The following is a 14638-nucleotide window of genomic DNA, read 5'->3' as shown; positions in this document are numbered from 1 at the left end:
ATTTAGTAGTCAAAATATCATTATCCCTCAAAATTTTGTGTTTATGAGAAAAAGATCGACCAACGAATAGAGTATATTGTTTGCATAAAAAGTTAATTTCTTTGATCGGAAACGAAAATATTTTTATATATCGAAATTGATTTTTTTACATGATAAAGTTGACAAAATTACTAAATATAGTAATTTTTTTATAGAATTACAAAAATAAAGTAATAAGTTTTAGGATTTTTTTATTAAAAAATGGTTGTTTGTCAAATAAAATTTTGAAAGTATCATTTTTCTTTATATATGGATAAAAGATTGATTTCATAGTGTTAGAATTAATTGACAAATTAACTTTATTATGTGATTTATTTAAAATATTATCATAGTCTAATTGTGATTTAATAAAATATAAAAACTCATTAATTATTTTAAGAAGTTGTAATAAATATAAAATAAAAATTAACTTAATGGATATTGATTCATAAATGTGATTATGATTATGTTTCTGATCATAAGGTTCTTTTACACTAAGTCATTAAGAATGTGTGAAAAGAAAAAAGAAAGGACAAAGAAATAAATGGAGAAACTTTGGTTGGACAACATATGATCTTTCACAGATCAAATTACTATTCTATTATGTTTTGTTGTGTAGGAATCTTAAATCTTAAAGATTCTAAAGTAGTTTTCTATAATGAATTAAGTTACATACGAAAATTAGGATGTTTCTCCTTCATGATGTTTGTTTCCAAATTAAAATGAACCCTAATTATAATTAATTTAGAGATATTTTCTAAAATGTAGGAAAACCCTCATTTTATGTTTTTTTCAATGCGAATGTCTTAAGGATACTAATGTTGTATGCGTCTCTGTCTTTAGATTTATTTATATACCCAACTATAACCAACTAATTCTAGTTGATGTATATTTTAATTATCAAGAAGGTTACGATATAATAAATATCAATGTATTTGTGCATTCATGAATCTCCCAATAAAACTATTAATATGTATAAAATGGTTATTTATAAATGTATATATATATATATATTTATGTTTAGTTGTATGACTCTGACTCAACACATTAATATTACACATATGTTAATTACACTTAATTGTTTTGGATCTTGATTTCACTATTCATCCTAACGGAAAACTATAGATAAAATCAAAAGAACTATATAGTTCTAGAGAAAATAAATTTTAGTTATTAAAATAAAAAAAATATTAATTGAAATAAAGAAAGCAATTGCTAAAATCGATAAGAATGAAAAATAGTTTTTATTGTAAATAATTATTTAAATTTAAAAGATATTAGTTAAGATGATAAAGTTAAAAAAAAAAAAGAGTAAATAGTTTCTTTATATATAATTATAGAGTTATAGATTAAGAAAATATAGCATTTTTTTTTTCTAAAACATATTTGATATATTCTGAAAACCTCATTTGCAAACACATTTCATATAAGAATATTTCAGAAAAATCATTTAGAAAAAATCATATTTTATAAGTTCATTTTTGAACTCTCACATTAGAAAAAAACTTATTTTAAAATACAATTTATACTCTCCAAAATTCGTGTTTTGAAAATATTTTTCTCGAAATTCCAAAAACTTTCTAGAACATATAATCCAAAATTATTTTAGTGATGATAAAATGGCCATTCTGAAAATTCAAGAGGGTTCACAAAGAAATAGTGGTGTTGCATGTAGTAAAAGCCTTCTTAAATTTGCTGATCAAATTTTGCGACATTGGTTGCGAAGAAAATATGTTTTTAATATATTATTGCGTTGATTTTTAATTGATGTCACTTAATTATTAAAATTTAATTTGAAATTAATAATATACAAACCTTGTTGTTTTATTTGATTTTTAAAATATAAATCAATCATGTTATTTTTGATAGACAAACTATTGATTTTGCCAATATCTATGTTTAAAAGTCATATTAGAATTATTTCTAATTTATAATATACGTACATATATACACTGAATATTTTATAAATACACTTAAGAAAAAAGAGTTTTATTCAAAGTAACCCATTTTACGGTGAATTATATTAAAATTAGAATTATATATATATATATATATATATATATATATATATATATATATATATATATATATATATTTATTTATTTATTTTGTGTTTCTATATATAATATGTTTGTATATTAAAGATGACAATGTGAGTCGGTCCAACTCATTTAGGTTATGTTCACTTAAAAAGATGGATTTGAGGGAGAACGAGAGAATGAATTTGAATGGATTATAGAGTGAAGTGTGTGTTGTTTTTTTAAGGAATTTGAAAGTGAAAGTGAGTAAATTTAGAAGTAAAGTTTGTGAAATTTTGTGAGTGATTTGAATGATGTAATAGATAAAAAATAGTTTTAAAATATTAAAATGTAAGATTACAATTTTGCCCTTAAAGTTAAAATTAATATATTATTATTATTAATATAACAATAATTATTAATATTATTTTTATCATTATTATTTAATATTGTTATTATTATTATTATTATTATTATTATTATTTAGGATTAATTATGTTTTTCGTCCCTCAACTATTGCTAATTTTTTGTTTTAGTCCCCCACCTAACGTTTGCTCTATTTTAGTCCCTGATGTTTTGAATTGGATGGAATTAGTCCTCAATTTTAAACTCTGTTAATTTCAATTGACACTTGTCAAACGGAAGGACACGTTAGGATCTCGTTGTCAGTTGAGTTAAAAAAAAATTTGCACGTGATTATCTTTTTGTAACGTGTGAGGGTTTGTTCTGCTACGCCCTGCTCCACCACTAAGAAGCACAAAGAGATTGATGCTTTTGATAAACTAATCTCTGATTCCATAAAGAAGATCCATGAACACCATAGGAGACGAGCATTCTTTCTCGGCTTTAGTCAGTCCCCAACAGAGTTTATTAATGCTTTGATAGCTTCTCAAAGCAAGGATCTGAAGCTTGTTGTTGGAGATGTGAGCCATGGTGTTGAGAATGAACGACATTTTGACTTCTACAATCAACCATGGTAAGCATTATTCTACTCTCCTATTTCTTACGCGAGGAATAACCACACAAGGAGAGATTTGGTCACCAACTCAAGACCCATTACCAATTTCATCTCCTGCCAATCATCAAAATCATCTTCCATACCAAAACAAAAAACACAGTACTCACGCCACCTTAGAACCTCTGATACGTCACTTTTCATTCTTCTCCATTTTTCAATTTCCATTCTCCCAATCATATAATAGAACCCAACACGCATCATCCATTTAAAATTCCAACACCAACACAACACATCAGCAGAAAAACAGAGCCCATAACCAATGAACCCATCATCACTCTTCACTATCAACAATCAATAACAACATAAGGAGAGAATCAGTAAAGAGAGAAGGGTGTTCTTCGGTTGTGAAATCTCCAACGAGGGCATTGGTGGCAGACGAGGCTGACTAACATGGAGGCCGTGGTGGCTGGGAAAAGAGCACGCGGAAGTAAACACGAAGGAGGCAAACCCTCGCGTGAAAGAGAGAAATCGAAGGAGCAGGCTCGCTGCCAACGCCGGTGAGGCACGCCTGTGGTGGGTGTTGGCAGCGGTTGTCTGTGGTGGCCATAGACTTTGAGGAAGAAGGAACCTCTCCAGATCGCACCGTGACAGTGCCAGTAGTGGAGTGGGGCACGGCGGAACAAACCCTCACGTTAAAAAAAATAACCACGTGCAAAAAAAATTTAACTCAACTAAAGATGGGATCCTGATGTGCCCTTATGTTTGACAGGTGTCAATTGAACTTAACGGATTTTAAAATTGAGGACTAATTTCATCCAATTCAAAACGTCAGGGACTAAAATAGTGCAAACGTTAGGTGAGGGACTGAAACAAAAAATTAGCAATAGTTGAGGGACGAAAAACATAATTAACCCTATTATTTATTATATATATATCATTATTATTTAATATTATTATTTAATAATATATATATATATATATATATATATATATATATAAAACTTGGAATCAGATCCAAGCATAATGGAATTGGATCCAACATCATTGGGATCGATCTAGTTGTATTGGATTGGATCCAACATCTTTGATCGAATCCAACTTCATTCCAATGTCCACACAAGCCTATTTCCTCCTCCAAACTTCGCGTGTTTGGTAGCTCCATAGCTTTCCACAACCACTATGACGCTGCCATGGCTATCATGGAGGTACATCACCCTTTCGTAATGTGAGCGGATTCGAGAACATTATTGTAAAAGCACATTTAATATCCTCAAATCTTCTTGCTTCAAGCGAGATTGGATAAGTTCACGATCCTGATAATCCGCGCTCTCAAACACTCTTAAATCGACACAAACGAACACAAACAATCTTTGCATATCCATGCTCTATAATCCCTCTACACATAAAATCATCTTAAACGAACATACCATTAGACTCGATCTACATTATCACTGCATATAACAAATCAATTTGGTCCACTCAAAAAAAAAAACAAAGGTTGAAATATGTAGTCTGCCTCATATTTCTGTTGATCCTCATGTCCGCAATCTGACCTGCAAATTTTTCAGCATGGTACCTTGAAAAATTAATTTACTGCATTTAAATAATTTTATCCTTACTAATAGCTTTATTCCATTGGCCTTTGAACACTTCAAGTTTCCATGTTGATGGTTTTAAAGCACATTTTACCCTTACTAAAAAATCTTTGCATCGGGAATCAATGGCGGATCTTCACCAAAATTTTTGGGGGAGCCAAAATAATATACCCAAAATTTATATATTTAATATTAATGTAACTAATTCAATAAAAATGAATACATAATGTAGTATATCTATAACTATCAAAGAAATCACACATATATAAATGAATGTTTATCGTTTTTTCATATTTTTGAACTCATGTTAATTGAATCATCATTAAATGTTTTGGTTAACTTTTTTTGATGTAGATAACCATATTATCTGTAACATATTTATTTTTCATTTTATTAACATTCATTTGATTCAAAAAGTCTTCACAAACTTTAATTTCATTGTTATGCAATAAGCAACCATATTATCATGTTTTCATCTTCATCGACAGTTCCTTTATCAATTTTAAAAAATAGATTTATTCTTTTATTTTTCATCAATATACATAGTTAAAAAAGAAGTTTAAGATTAAAAAATAATGGTTAAAATACTCCGTTAGTCCTCGTTTTTGTCGCAAAATCTCAATTTGGTCCTCGTATTTTTATTAGTCTCAATTAGGTCCTCATTTTTGTAAATTAGTATCAATTATGTCCTTTCCGTTAGTAGAGAACTAACATTGGTAAGTAGGTGCCACGTGTCAGCTCCTCATTTTTTTGAATTTTTTGAATTTTTTTTAAATTTTTTTAAATTTTTTTAAAAAAATATTTATGTCACGTGTCAGGTTTGTAGTATTCCACGTGTCAATCTAATATGGTGACACATGTCAAATTATTATATGAATCTCAATTTAGTCCTTGTTTTTGTTAATTTGATTTGATTTTAGTCCCAATTTAAAAAAAATTAATTAATTTCATGTGCTCCAAATTTAGAACAAATTTAATTTTTTTATAAATGTAATGATAATACTTTTATTACAAGTGATATTTCTATTACATATTTTTAACAATATTTAATTTATTTAAATTTATATTTTACATTAAAATTTATTTAAATTTTATTTTAAAATTATAAATATATAGATTAATAAATTTATATTTGAAATATTTGTATAATATTCAATATCAAAAATATTTTAGAGTTGGCTTAAAAATAACATTTTTATAAATTCAAATGTAAAATTTTAAAATAATTTATAACAAATTAAAATAAATATATTTAAAATTTTAATATTAAATACAATTAATATTATTAAAATATTTAATAAAAATATCAATTTTAATAAAAATAATCATAACATTATATAAAAGTAAAATTTGGTCTAAATTTGGAGTGCCCTGAAATTGAAAATTTTTAAAAAAAATTGGGACTCAAATCAAATCAAATTAACAAATATGAGAACCAAATTGAGATTCATACAATAATTTGACATGTGTCACCATATTAGATTGACACGTGGCATACTACAAACCTGACACGTGACATAAATATTTTTTAAAAAAAAATTAAAAAATTAAAAAAAATTTAAAAATTTAAAAATTTAAAAAAAAAATTAAAAAAATTTAAAAAAACGAGGAGCTGACACGTGGCACCTACTTAACGGTGTTAGTTCTCTACTAACGGAAAGGACCTAATTGATACTAATCTACAAAAATAAGGACCTAATTGAGACTAATAAAAATACGAGGACCAAATTGAGATTTTGCGACAAAAACGAGGACCAACGAAGTATTTTAACCAAAAATAATTTATCGTAACCTAATCAAAAGTTGAGAGACATAATTACTAAAATAATTATGATGATCAAGTTACAATTAAAAATCGACTATGAAAAATCACATAGTACATTGCTTATTCTTCTATATTAATAAAAAATGAATATACAAAAATATCATGAGATAAAAAATAGTGGTAAATGTTAAACAAATATTTTACTATCAAGTGAGACAAGAGAAAGTTACCTTTTTTTATTTATTTAAGAATGGAAGAGAAACTCAAAAAATAAATAAACATGAGAGATGAATAAAACATATGAAAAACTCAAAAGACAATGAAAGAGAAAATAAAAAATATCTTAATAATTTTGTTTCTTTGTATATTTGATTTTATGTTTTATTATTTATTAATATACTTTATAAAATAAATAAAAAATACATAATTAAATTTTCATTAATTTTAATATATTATTTAATTTAAAAAGATATAAACGCTTAACAAATTCCATCCATCACGTTTCATTTATGTTTAATCATCATATCAAAGCAGAATCCATTGTTAAGCCAAATTTGAATAGTTTCTCAACTAAATTGGTATTTCCCTTTTTTTTTCTTTGACTGATAAAAATTACATGTCTTAAAAAGTATCACATCACCTAGGACAACCAAGGAAGCGGGTGTTAGTGACTATATAATGGGTTCTAAGTCCATGATGTTTCTTGCCCCGAGTCAAAGACACTTCAAGCTTATATTTGACGACTCTTATTATTTGTTAATACTCTTGTAATAAGAGCGTTGTGAGGTTAGAGTTAAATTATTGCTTTAGAGAGTGTGGGTGTACTCGGGGTCAGGCCAAAGGACATGGGTGTATTGTCTATGTGTTTTCTTGTTTTATTATGAATGTGTTGTCTATGTGTTTTTTGTATTTATTTTATTTCTCTGTAAATAAAGTGATTCTCGATTCTTTTCTTTCTAAACCCATTTTTGTCCATATTCTTTCCCTACAACCAATTTTCTCCATAGCAAAATCCTCGGGTATCTTTATAGAATTGAAAATTTTCGGTCATAGCAAAATTTTTCAAACAAAATTTCCCTTTATAAAATAGTAGTGTGCAAAAAACATTATTGAGTGTAGGTTACGTGAATTTGCAGATCAGCTCGTCCCTCCCATGTTTGGTCTGTGCGAGCAGTATATTATGCATATTGGATTTTTGTATATTGACAGATTCAATATCTTGATATGGGGCCCTTTTTCCCTACACCTCCAACTCTTTCTTCTGTACCCCCAAAAACTTCTATATTTCCATCTTTTCCCATAATAAAAAATAAAAGTAACTCTCTCTCTCTCTCTCTCTTCATTTAACACCACGCCACCCTGCACCTCCAAAACACACCCTCAAAACCAGTCCCCTGCACCCCCAAAACGCACCCCAAAAAGGAATCAAATTCCTTGCACCCCTGCTTTTTCAGTTTGACATAGCAGCCTTTATTTGTTATTGCTTCCTCCTCCAGGACTCCACATTCACACTTTCGGTTTCCTTCTCTCATTGCCTCTCCTTTTCTCCTTTTTTCTATTGGCGCACCCCTCCTCTCCGTTTGAGTCTGCAATTGGCTCCATATTGTTGCACACTCCATTGCCAACACTGTCAACACTCAATTGCCAAGGAATTAATCCAGTTAAATTCTATACCATGTATTTTTTAATTTGATTTTACGGAATGTTCAAATGGTGTGTGCAATAGATGCATGAATAAGTTGTTTCTTTACATAATATAATCAAAGATCCATGTTTAATATCAACTGCGGAAATGGATTTCTGCACAACAAAATTTTTTTCTCCGAAATTGACCAAAATGGATGTCGAGATTCGTTTCATAAAAGTCTAAAACGGATGTCGACATCCGTTTCATGTTTCTTTTTTGTTTTTTAGCATTCCGAATGTCGACATCCGTTTCATAAAAGTCTGAAACGAATGTCGCCATCCGATTCATGTTTTTTTTTTCAGCGTTTCAGATGTCGACATCTGTTTCATGTCGAGATCTGTTTCATAAAAGTCTGAAACAGATGTCGACATCCGTTTCATTTTTTTTGTTTTTTCAATGTTTTGGATGTCGACATCCGTTTCATAAAAATCTGAAACAGATGTCGACATCCGTTTCATAAAAATCTGAAACAGATGTCGACATCTGTTTCATGTTTTTTTTCAACGCTATGGATGTCGACATCCGCTTCTTTAAAATATGAAACGAATGTCAACATCTGTTTTATTGTTTTTTTTTGAATATTTAGTTTTTTTTTTTGTAATTTATTTAATATTTTGTGGCTTTCAAAGTTGGCTCTACAACCAATAATGGGCTCTTTTTGGTCACACCTCCCAATTCTCAAATGGTTGACCATTGGCACCTTGGTGGTAGTCACATGCCATGAAAATGGAAGCTCACATGCATCTTGTTTCATGGTCTTAGCAGAGAAAAATGAAGACGAAATGCAGAGCCAGAAGCAGAAGGCATTTGTATCTTTTTTTCTTGGTGTTTAAATTGCGTATCAATTGTGCATGATGCATTAGTATATGTTATCGTTAATTTGAATTTGAGTGATATTGTTGTTTGTTGGTGATTTTTGTTGCTTACGTGTTGTTATATTTGGTTATTGAAAATTTGATACTTTTAATTATAGATATGGTTAGGACACGAGGTAATTTATCTAGACGCGGTTCACACGATGCACTCGAGAGTTCTGCACAAGGTGCTGCACGGAGGAGACTGACCGCTTCAGCTCGTAGAAGGGGTCAGCACGAGGTTGATGTTGTTCAGGATGATGTTGTTGAGCATGAGGTTTTCGATGTTTCTCAAGACGAGGAGCAGGGGATTGATAACGATGGTGCAGGATTTTCAGGTGGTCCCTCTAATACATCTTTATTAAGTCGGTACCAGGATCATGTTGCACGAATCATATGAGATGGTCAAGTTAGTAAGAAGTTTTTATAAATGTTTTATTTTATTGTTGTTATGTATTTTTATTGTTTTATGTTTCTTTTTTCTTAGGATCAAGTTGTGAAAGTAGTCTCCCATATTAAAAAAGTGAAAAAAGTAGGACCTCCTCACCCTTCTGTTCACCCTTTTGTGGTAACTTCTGGATTATTGCCTCTGTGCGATATTTTATATGAATATCCCGATATTGGGTTCTATGGAGAGATGGTATCCCGAAACTAATATTTTTCATCTACCAATTGGTGAGAAGACCATCTCTTTAGATGACGTCTGGTCGCTCCTTCGTCTTCCCTTCACTGGAGAGTTTTGCTCCATTGAAAATCTTGAATATGAAGATTCAGTTGAGATTTCGATGACACTTCTTGGTGTTGATCGGGCCATGGCTTTCGATGAGTTGAATCAAAGTCAGGGTGGACAAGTCAGACTTAGTTGGTTGAGAGAGTTGTATGATAGTTGTTGAGATAACGAGCTTTGAGAGTTTGTTGCACGTGCATATCTTTTGCACCTTGTAGGGTGCATGATATTTGCTAATAAAAGCACCACCTATGTTCGTACCCATTACCTCAAGCTATTTAGAGATCTCCCTACATGTCGTAGATATGCTTGGGGAGTTGATGCTCTTGTCTACTTATATGAGCAATTAGGAGATGCCAACTTTGCAAATACAAAGCAATTAGCTGGATATATACCTCTTCTACATGTACCCTTTTATATTACATTTTGTTAAATATTTTACTTGTTTTTTCTTTTATATCAGAATATATTTAATGAAATGTTATTTGATATAGGCTTGGATATACGAGCACTTCCTTGCATTAGGAAGAAGCAATTACGGGATACATATATGGAGACCGAGCCCCATGCCAGACGTTATGTCATTGGACGCGCTACTTCCGCTATAGCTGATGTTAGAGTCCAGTTGGATGCCTTGACATATGATAGGGTGATTTGGAGCCCATATGGAGCACATAGTGCTGGTCGACCACTTGTTGTATCTGCCATGTTTTCTGCCTTCCTCAGGCTTGGTATCCTCGTACACCGTCATCTACCGGAGTGTGTGCTGCGACAATTTGGCTTCATGCAACCTATTCCACGACTGTCGAGTTCGCTTCCCATGTTGGACTTTGCTACTATATGATCGGTGGAGAGACTACGATTTGTTTGTCGTAGTTTAAGTGGTCCTCGCGCCAACTCCTTTTTCATATTCGGATGAATATTTGCAGTGGTTTAGGAGAGTCTCCCATCCTTACATTTTACGCAGAGTTGAGGTCGAGCGACCTAGCCTTGTGGTTATGCCCCGACTTCGTCGGAATTTTCATACCAGTTTAGAGGATGTCAGAGTCATCATCTTCTGGTGGTTTATTGGTATGTTACAAATTTATTTGTTCATATTATTAGTAACTTAAATATTTGACATTAACTTGGTATTATCGTAGGGTGCCATGAAACGCATTGTCAGCGGTCTTCAGTGGATGATAGATTGCAAAAACGTTAGTAAGGGCATAATTGCTTGGGATTGCACGCATGAGTTATTACAGATAGCTTGTGATGCAACAGAAGAGGAAAAGACTAGAGAAGGACGTAGAGTTCGAGGTCGATGACCATCTACATCTGGTTAGTCGATTTACTTTATATTTGTATTTGATGTTAGAATTTACATTTTTATTGGATTTTATATTAAGTTATTTCATATATATATGATTACAAATTCAAATGTCTATTTTGTTAGCAATAAGGCCAAAATATATCTGTCTCTTGACCAGAGGAGTTGGTATTTTATATATTAGTAAAATAATTACAAACGTATTTTTTAAAAGTAAATTACAATATGAAATTTCCTAAAATAAACTACAATAGGCAAATATTTAATACAATTAACAAATATTAGTCTTCCATAAGATTTACATAACTACGATCCATTACGTGTAAATCTACGAATGCTTGTATCCTATCTCTATAAAATGATGCTCACCCCTTTGCCTTTGGGTAACAATTGCTAGATGATATGATATCCACCATCAGTAATGGACAACCTTCTTGTAGATGAACCTATAAATATGTAATCAGTCAATCAAGAAATAAAGTTCTTTGAAAAAAAAAATATATACCTGAACAAAATGAGAACCGTAAACATGTCTGACATAAAATAGTTGATGTTGACTTTGCGAAATAGGTGGGGATGTACAGAGTGTAATATCGTCAAATTCTGAACTGATGACAAGCACACGAGGATTACATTATATCGATTAGCAATCGCATACCCATGTCCGGTATAGCCATCCACTTGTCTGGATTAGCCTGTATATAATTAATTAGATTATAATCAAACAAAATCATAAAAAACTTTTAATAAATAAGTTTCAACATTAGTGTATAGAAGTTATACCCCTTATGGTGAATGAACTAGCAAAGACTTTCTTAGTTCTTCCAACGATCATAGCCTCCAACTAATGTTGCATATTCATCTCGCCATTCACTAAGTTCTTTGTATAAATCATGTTTGATTAGAGGCCATGACTCCTCAGCCATACCCAGCAATGTAACAATGCATCTATACCCACAATGACCATCTGCCACTACATCCACAACATCCACTATATAAGGCTGAAAAATAGGATTGAACTGTTCTACATTGGTATTATCTTTTCTTGAATTACACCTTTGGTCTTCAACTTGTTTTCTATTTTTGCAACACATGTGTCTTGTCTTGATGACTCAATGAAGGCGTCAACATGCTCAAAATATGAGGGATCACATTTGATTGACTTCTTTGATCGATGACTTTTAGGTCCACCCTTCGTCTTAATTTTACTCGTTGGCGGTAACATCGATGTCATCGAAGGGTAAACTATGTCAAGTAATTTATGTTTGATGGTGACTTTTCCTGCAATGTCAACTTCTTTGAAAATATTAAGCAACAGATCAACCTCCTTCTGAATAGATAATTGCCCTTCGGATTGTGAAAATGACACATTTGAGAAGCTCAACCAAGTCCACATGAAATGAATTTCTTGGAGAGGAATCATCCCAAGGTCATATCGTACTAATTCACACGCACATGGAAGACCATAAGTTTGTCTGAGAATGCAGCCACAACGACTAGTATTGAATCCAATTTTCTTAACTATTTCTAACTCTAGACTAAGGAGTTCTAAGGCAGATCTAGAAACATATACCACTAATCTTCTATAACTCAATGCCTTGTAAGAGTCACTCATCAGATTAAGACTTCTTTCAAAAGACGCCTTTATTTCGTTATGTTGCAAGATAATAATGTTGTGAACTTCATCCCAACACGAACAAAGGTCTCCCATACTACTTCCAAGAACTTTTTTGAGGCTCTAGTGAGAAGACTCAACCTTAGTACAATTTATACATGGAATCATATAAACCATTAATAAAAAAAATGAATTAATAAGAAGATGCAAACATACCTGTTTGATGTTGTATTCCCTATTCCCTAAATGCATAACTTTGTTCGTCCACGCCTTGACAAAGTATTTCTTGTAAGGAATGATCTACGAGTCATTAACATATTCAAATAATACAAGCCATGACTGGCAAACAAGCTCAAGACGATTAACACAATCGTTAAACTTTAACTCATCTTCATAGTCCATAACATTCTCCCATCCTTGCAGTACAACATCCCATGCATCAACATAATTCACTAACATTTTGCACTTTGCCTGCACAATTTTTTGAATATGGAAACGACATAGAAGATGATAACACTCAGGGAACATAATGCCAACAACATTCATTAGAGCCAGATCCTTGTCAGTTATAATGACTTATGGACCACCCTCAAACGTCATAAATAGACCTCTTAGCCTTTTAAGAGCCCAAATGAAATTATTTTGCTTTTCACTAGATAAAAATGAAAACGCGGCTGAAAAAGTTAGTCCTATTGAGGTCACACCAACAATCTCAAGCAACGACAACCAATATTTGTTGGTTTTGTAAGTAGTATCCATTAAGAACACAATATTGAATGAATTTAACAACTTTTCAACATCAGGATGGGTCCATAACAGATCGCTAACCACATTAGATTCATCAACACATCTACTAAAATGGATATAGTGATCACGTTTCAACATCAACATTAACTGTTGTAACTCGGTCCTTGAACCTCTTACTGAACGTTTGTACCTATATCTTGCATTATATACTTGCTTCAAAGTTGTCACATTACACTCATCTTTTTCTTTGAGAGTGAGAAGTATATTTGTAGGTTTTACTTGATTTTTAGTCATATCAACAAGCAACGTTTGTACCAACTAGAGTATATGAGACATCGTGATTATGATAACCACATTTTACGTTCAACACCCATCCCTCTCCTTGAGAGATGGGCTTGCCTCTCACTCTAAAGGGACAATCACATTTTCTTGTCCCAGATAAACTCAGTTCTGCATCACATTTGTATTTTCTATATTTTCCACCTTTTTCACAACCTAATAATGCATGGGTCTTTCTTCCTGGTTGTCCATTATATTTATCTGATCTTAGAATAATAACAACAAATCCAAGATTAAAAGCAACCCTTTTAACCCACTTAATTAAATCTTCACGTGTTGAGAAGATATCATCAGTTGTAAAGTGAGATGTATAATCTTGTTCGCAGATATCATGAACAAAATCAGAAAAGTTTGACATGAGACTACAATTTACGTGAGAATCCAAGAAACTCAAATAACTAAAATGATGATCTTCCATAATGAGCTATAATAAAAAGAAAATATTTTAATACGTGAAAGATATAAACTCATATCATGCAATCTATATGCTGAAGTGGTAGTGTATCACTTGCATGATAAATGCAATCATGCATATGGGTATGATCCAAATGATAGAACCCGATTAAGGGCAAGCACAAAAGCAAAATATGCAAGCACATAAGCAAAATAACTCATGCACACCACTGCACCTCATTCACGCACACAACACACTACCTACCTCACAAAGTCACGCACACTACTGCACCTCACTCACGCACACAACACACTACCTCACAAACTCACTGCACCTCACTCTCACTCTCTCACACTCACACACACACACACACACACACACACTAAAACCACACTATTTTCTGCACACCATTGCTAGTAAAACTGCCATCAACATTTTCATTTGTTGTATCTTGCTTTTGCCTCTATACTTCTTTGCCTCGCCAGTGTTGTGTGACATCCGTAACAAGCAAAAAGAAAAAAAAAATACTAAACGGATGTTGAGATCCGTTTCAGAAAAATGTGAAACAGATGTCGACATCCATTTCATTAATTTGTTTTTTGTTTTTGGGTT

Source organism: Vigna unguiculata, chromosome 10 (genome assembly GCF_037176805.1).
Source record: "Vigna unguiculata cultivar grain cowpea cultivar isolate G323 ecotype 2 chromosome 10, ASM3717680v1, whole genome shotgun sequence".
Taxonomy (NCBI): Eukaryota; Viridiplantae; Streptophyta; class Magnoliopsida; order Fabales; family Fabaceae; genus Vigna; species Vigna unguiculata.
Note: the sequence above shows the minus strand (reverse complement) of the source record.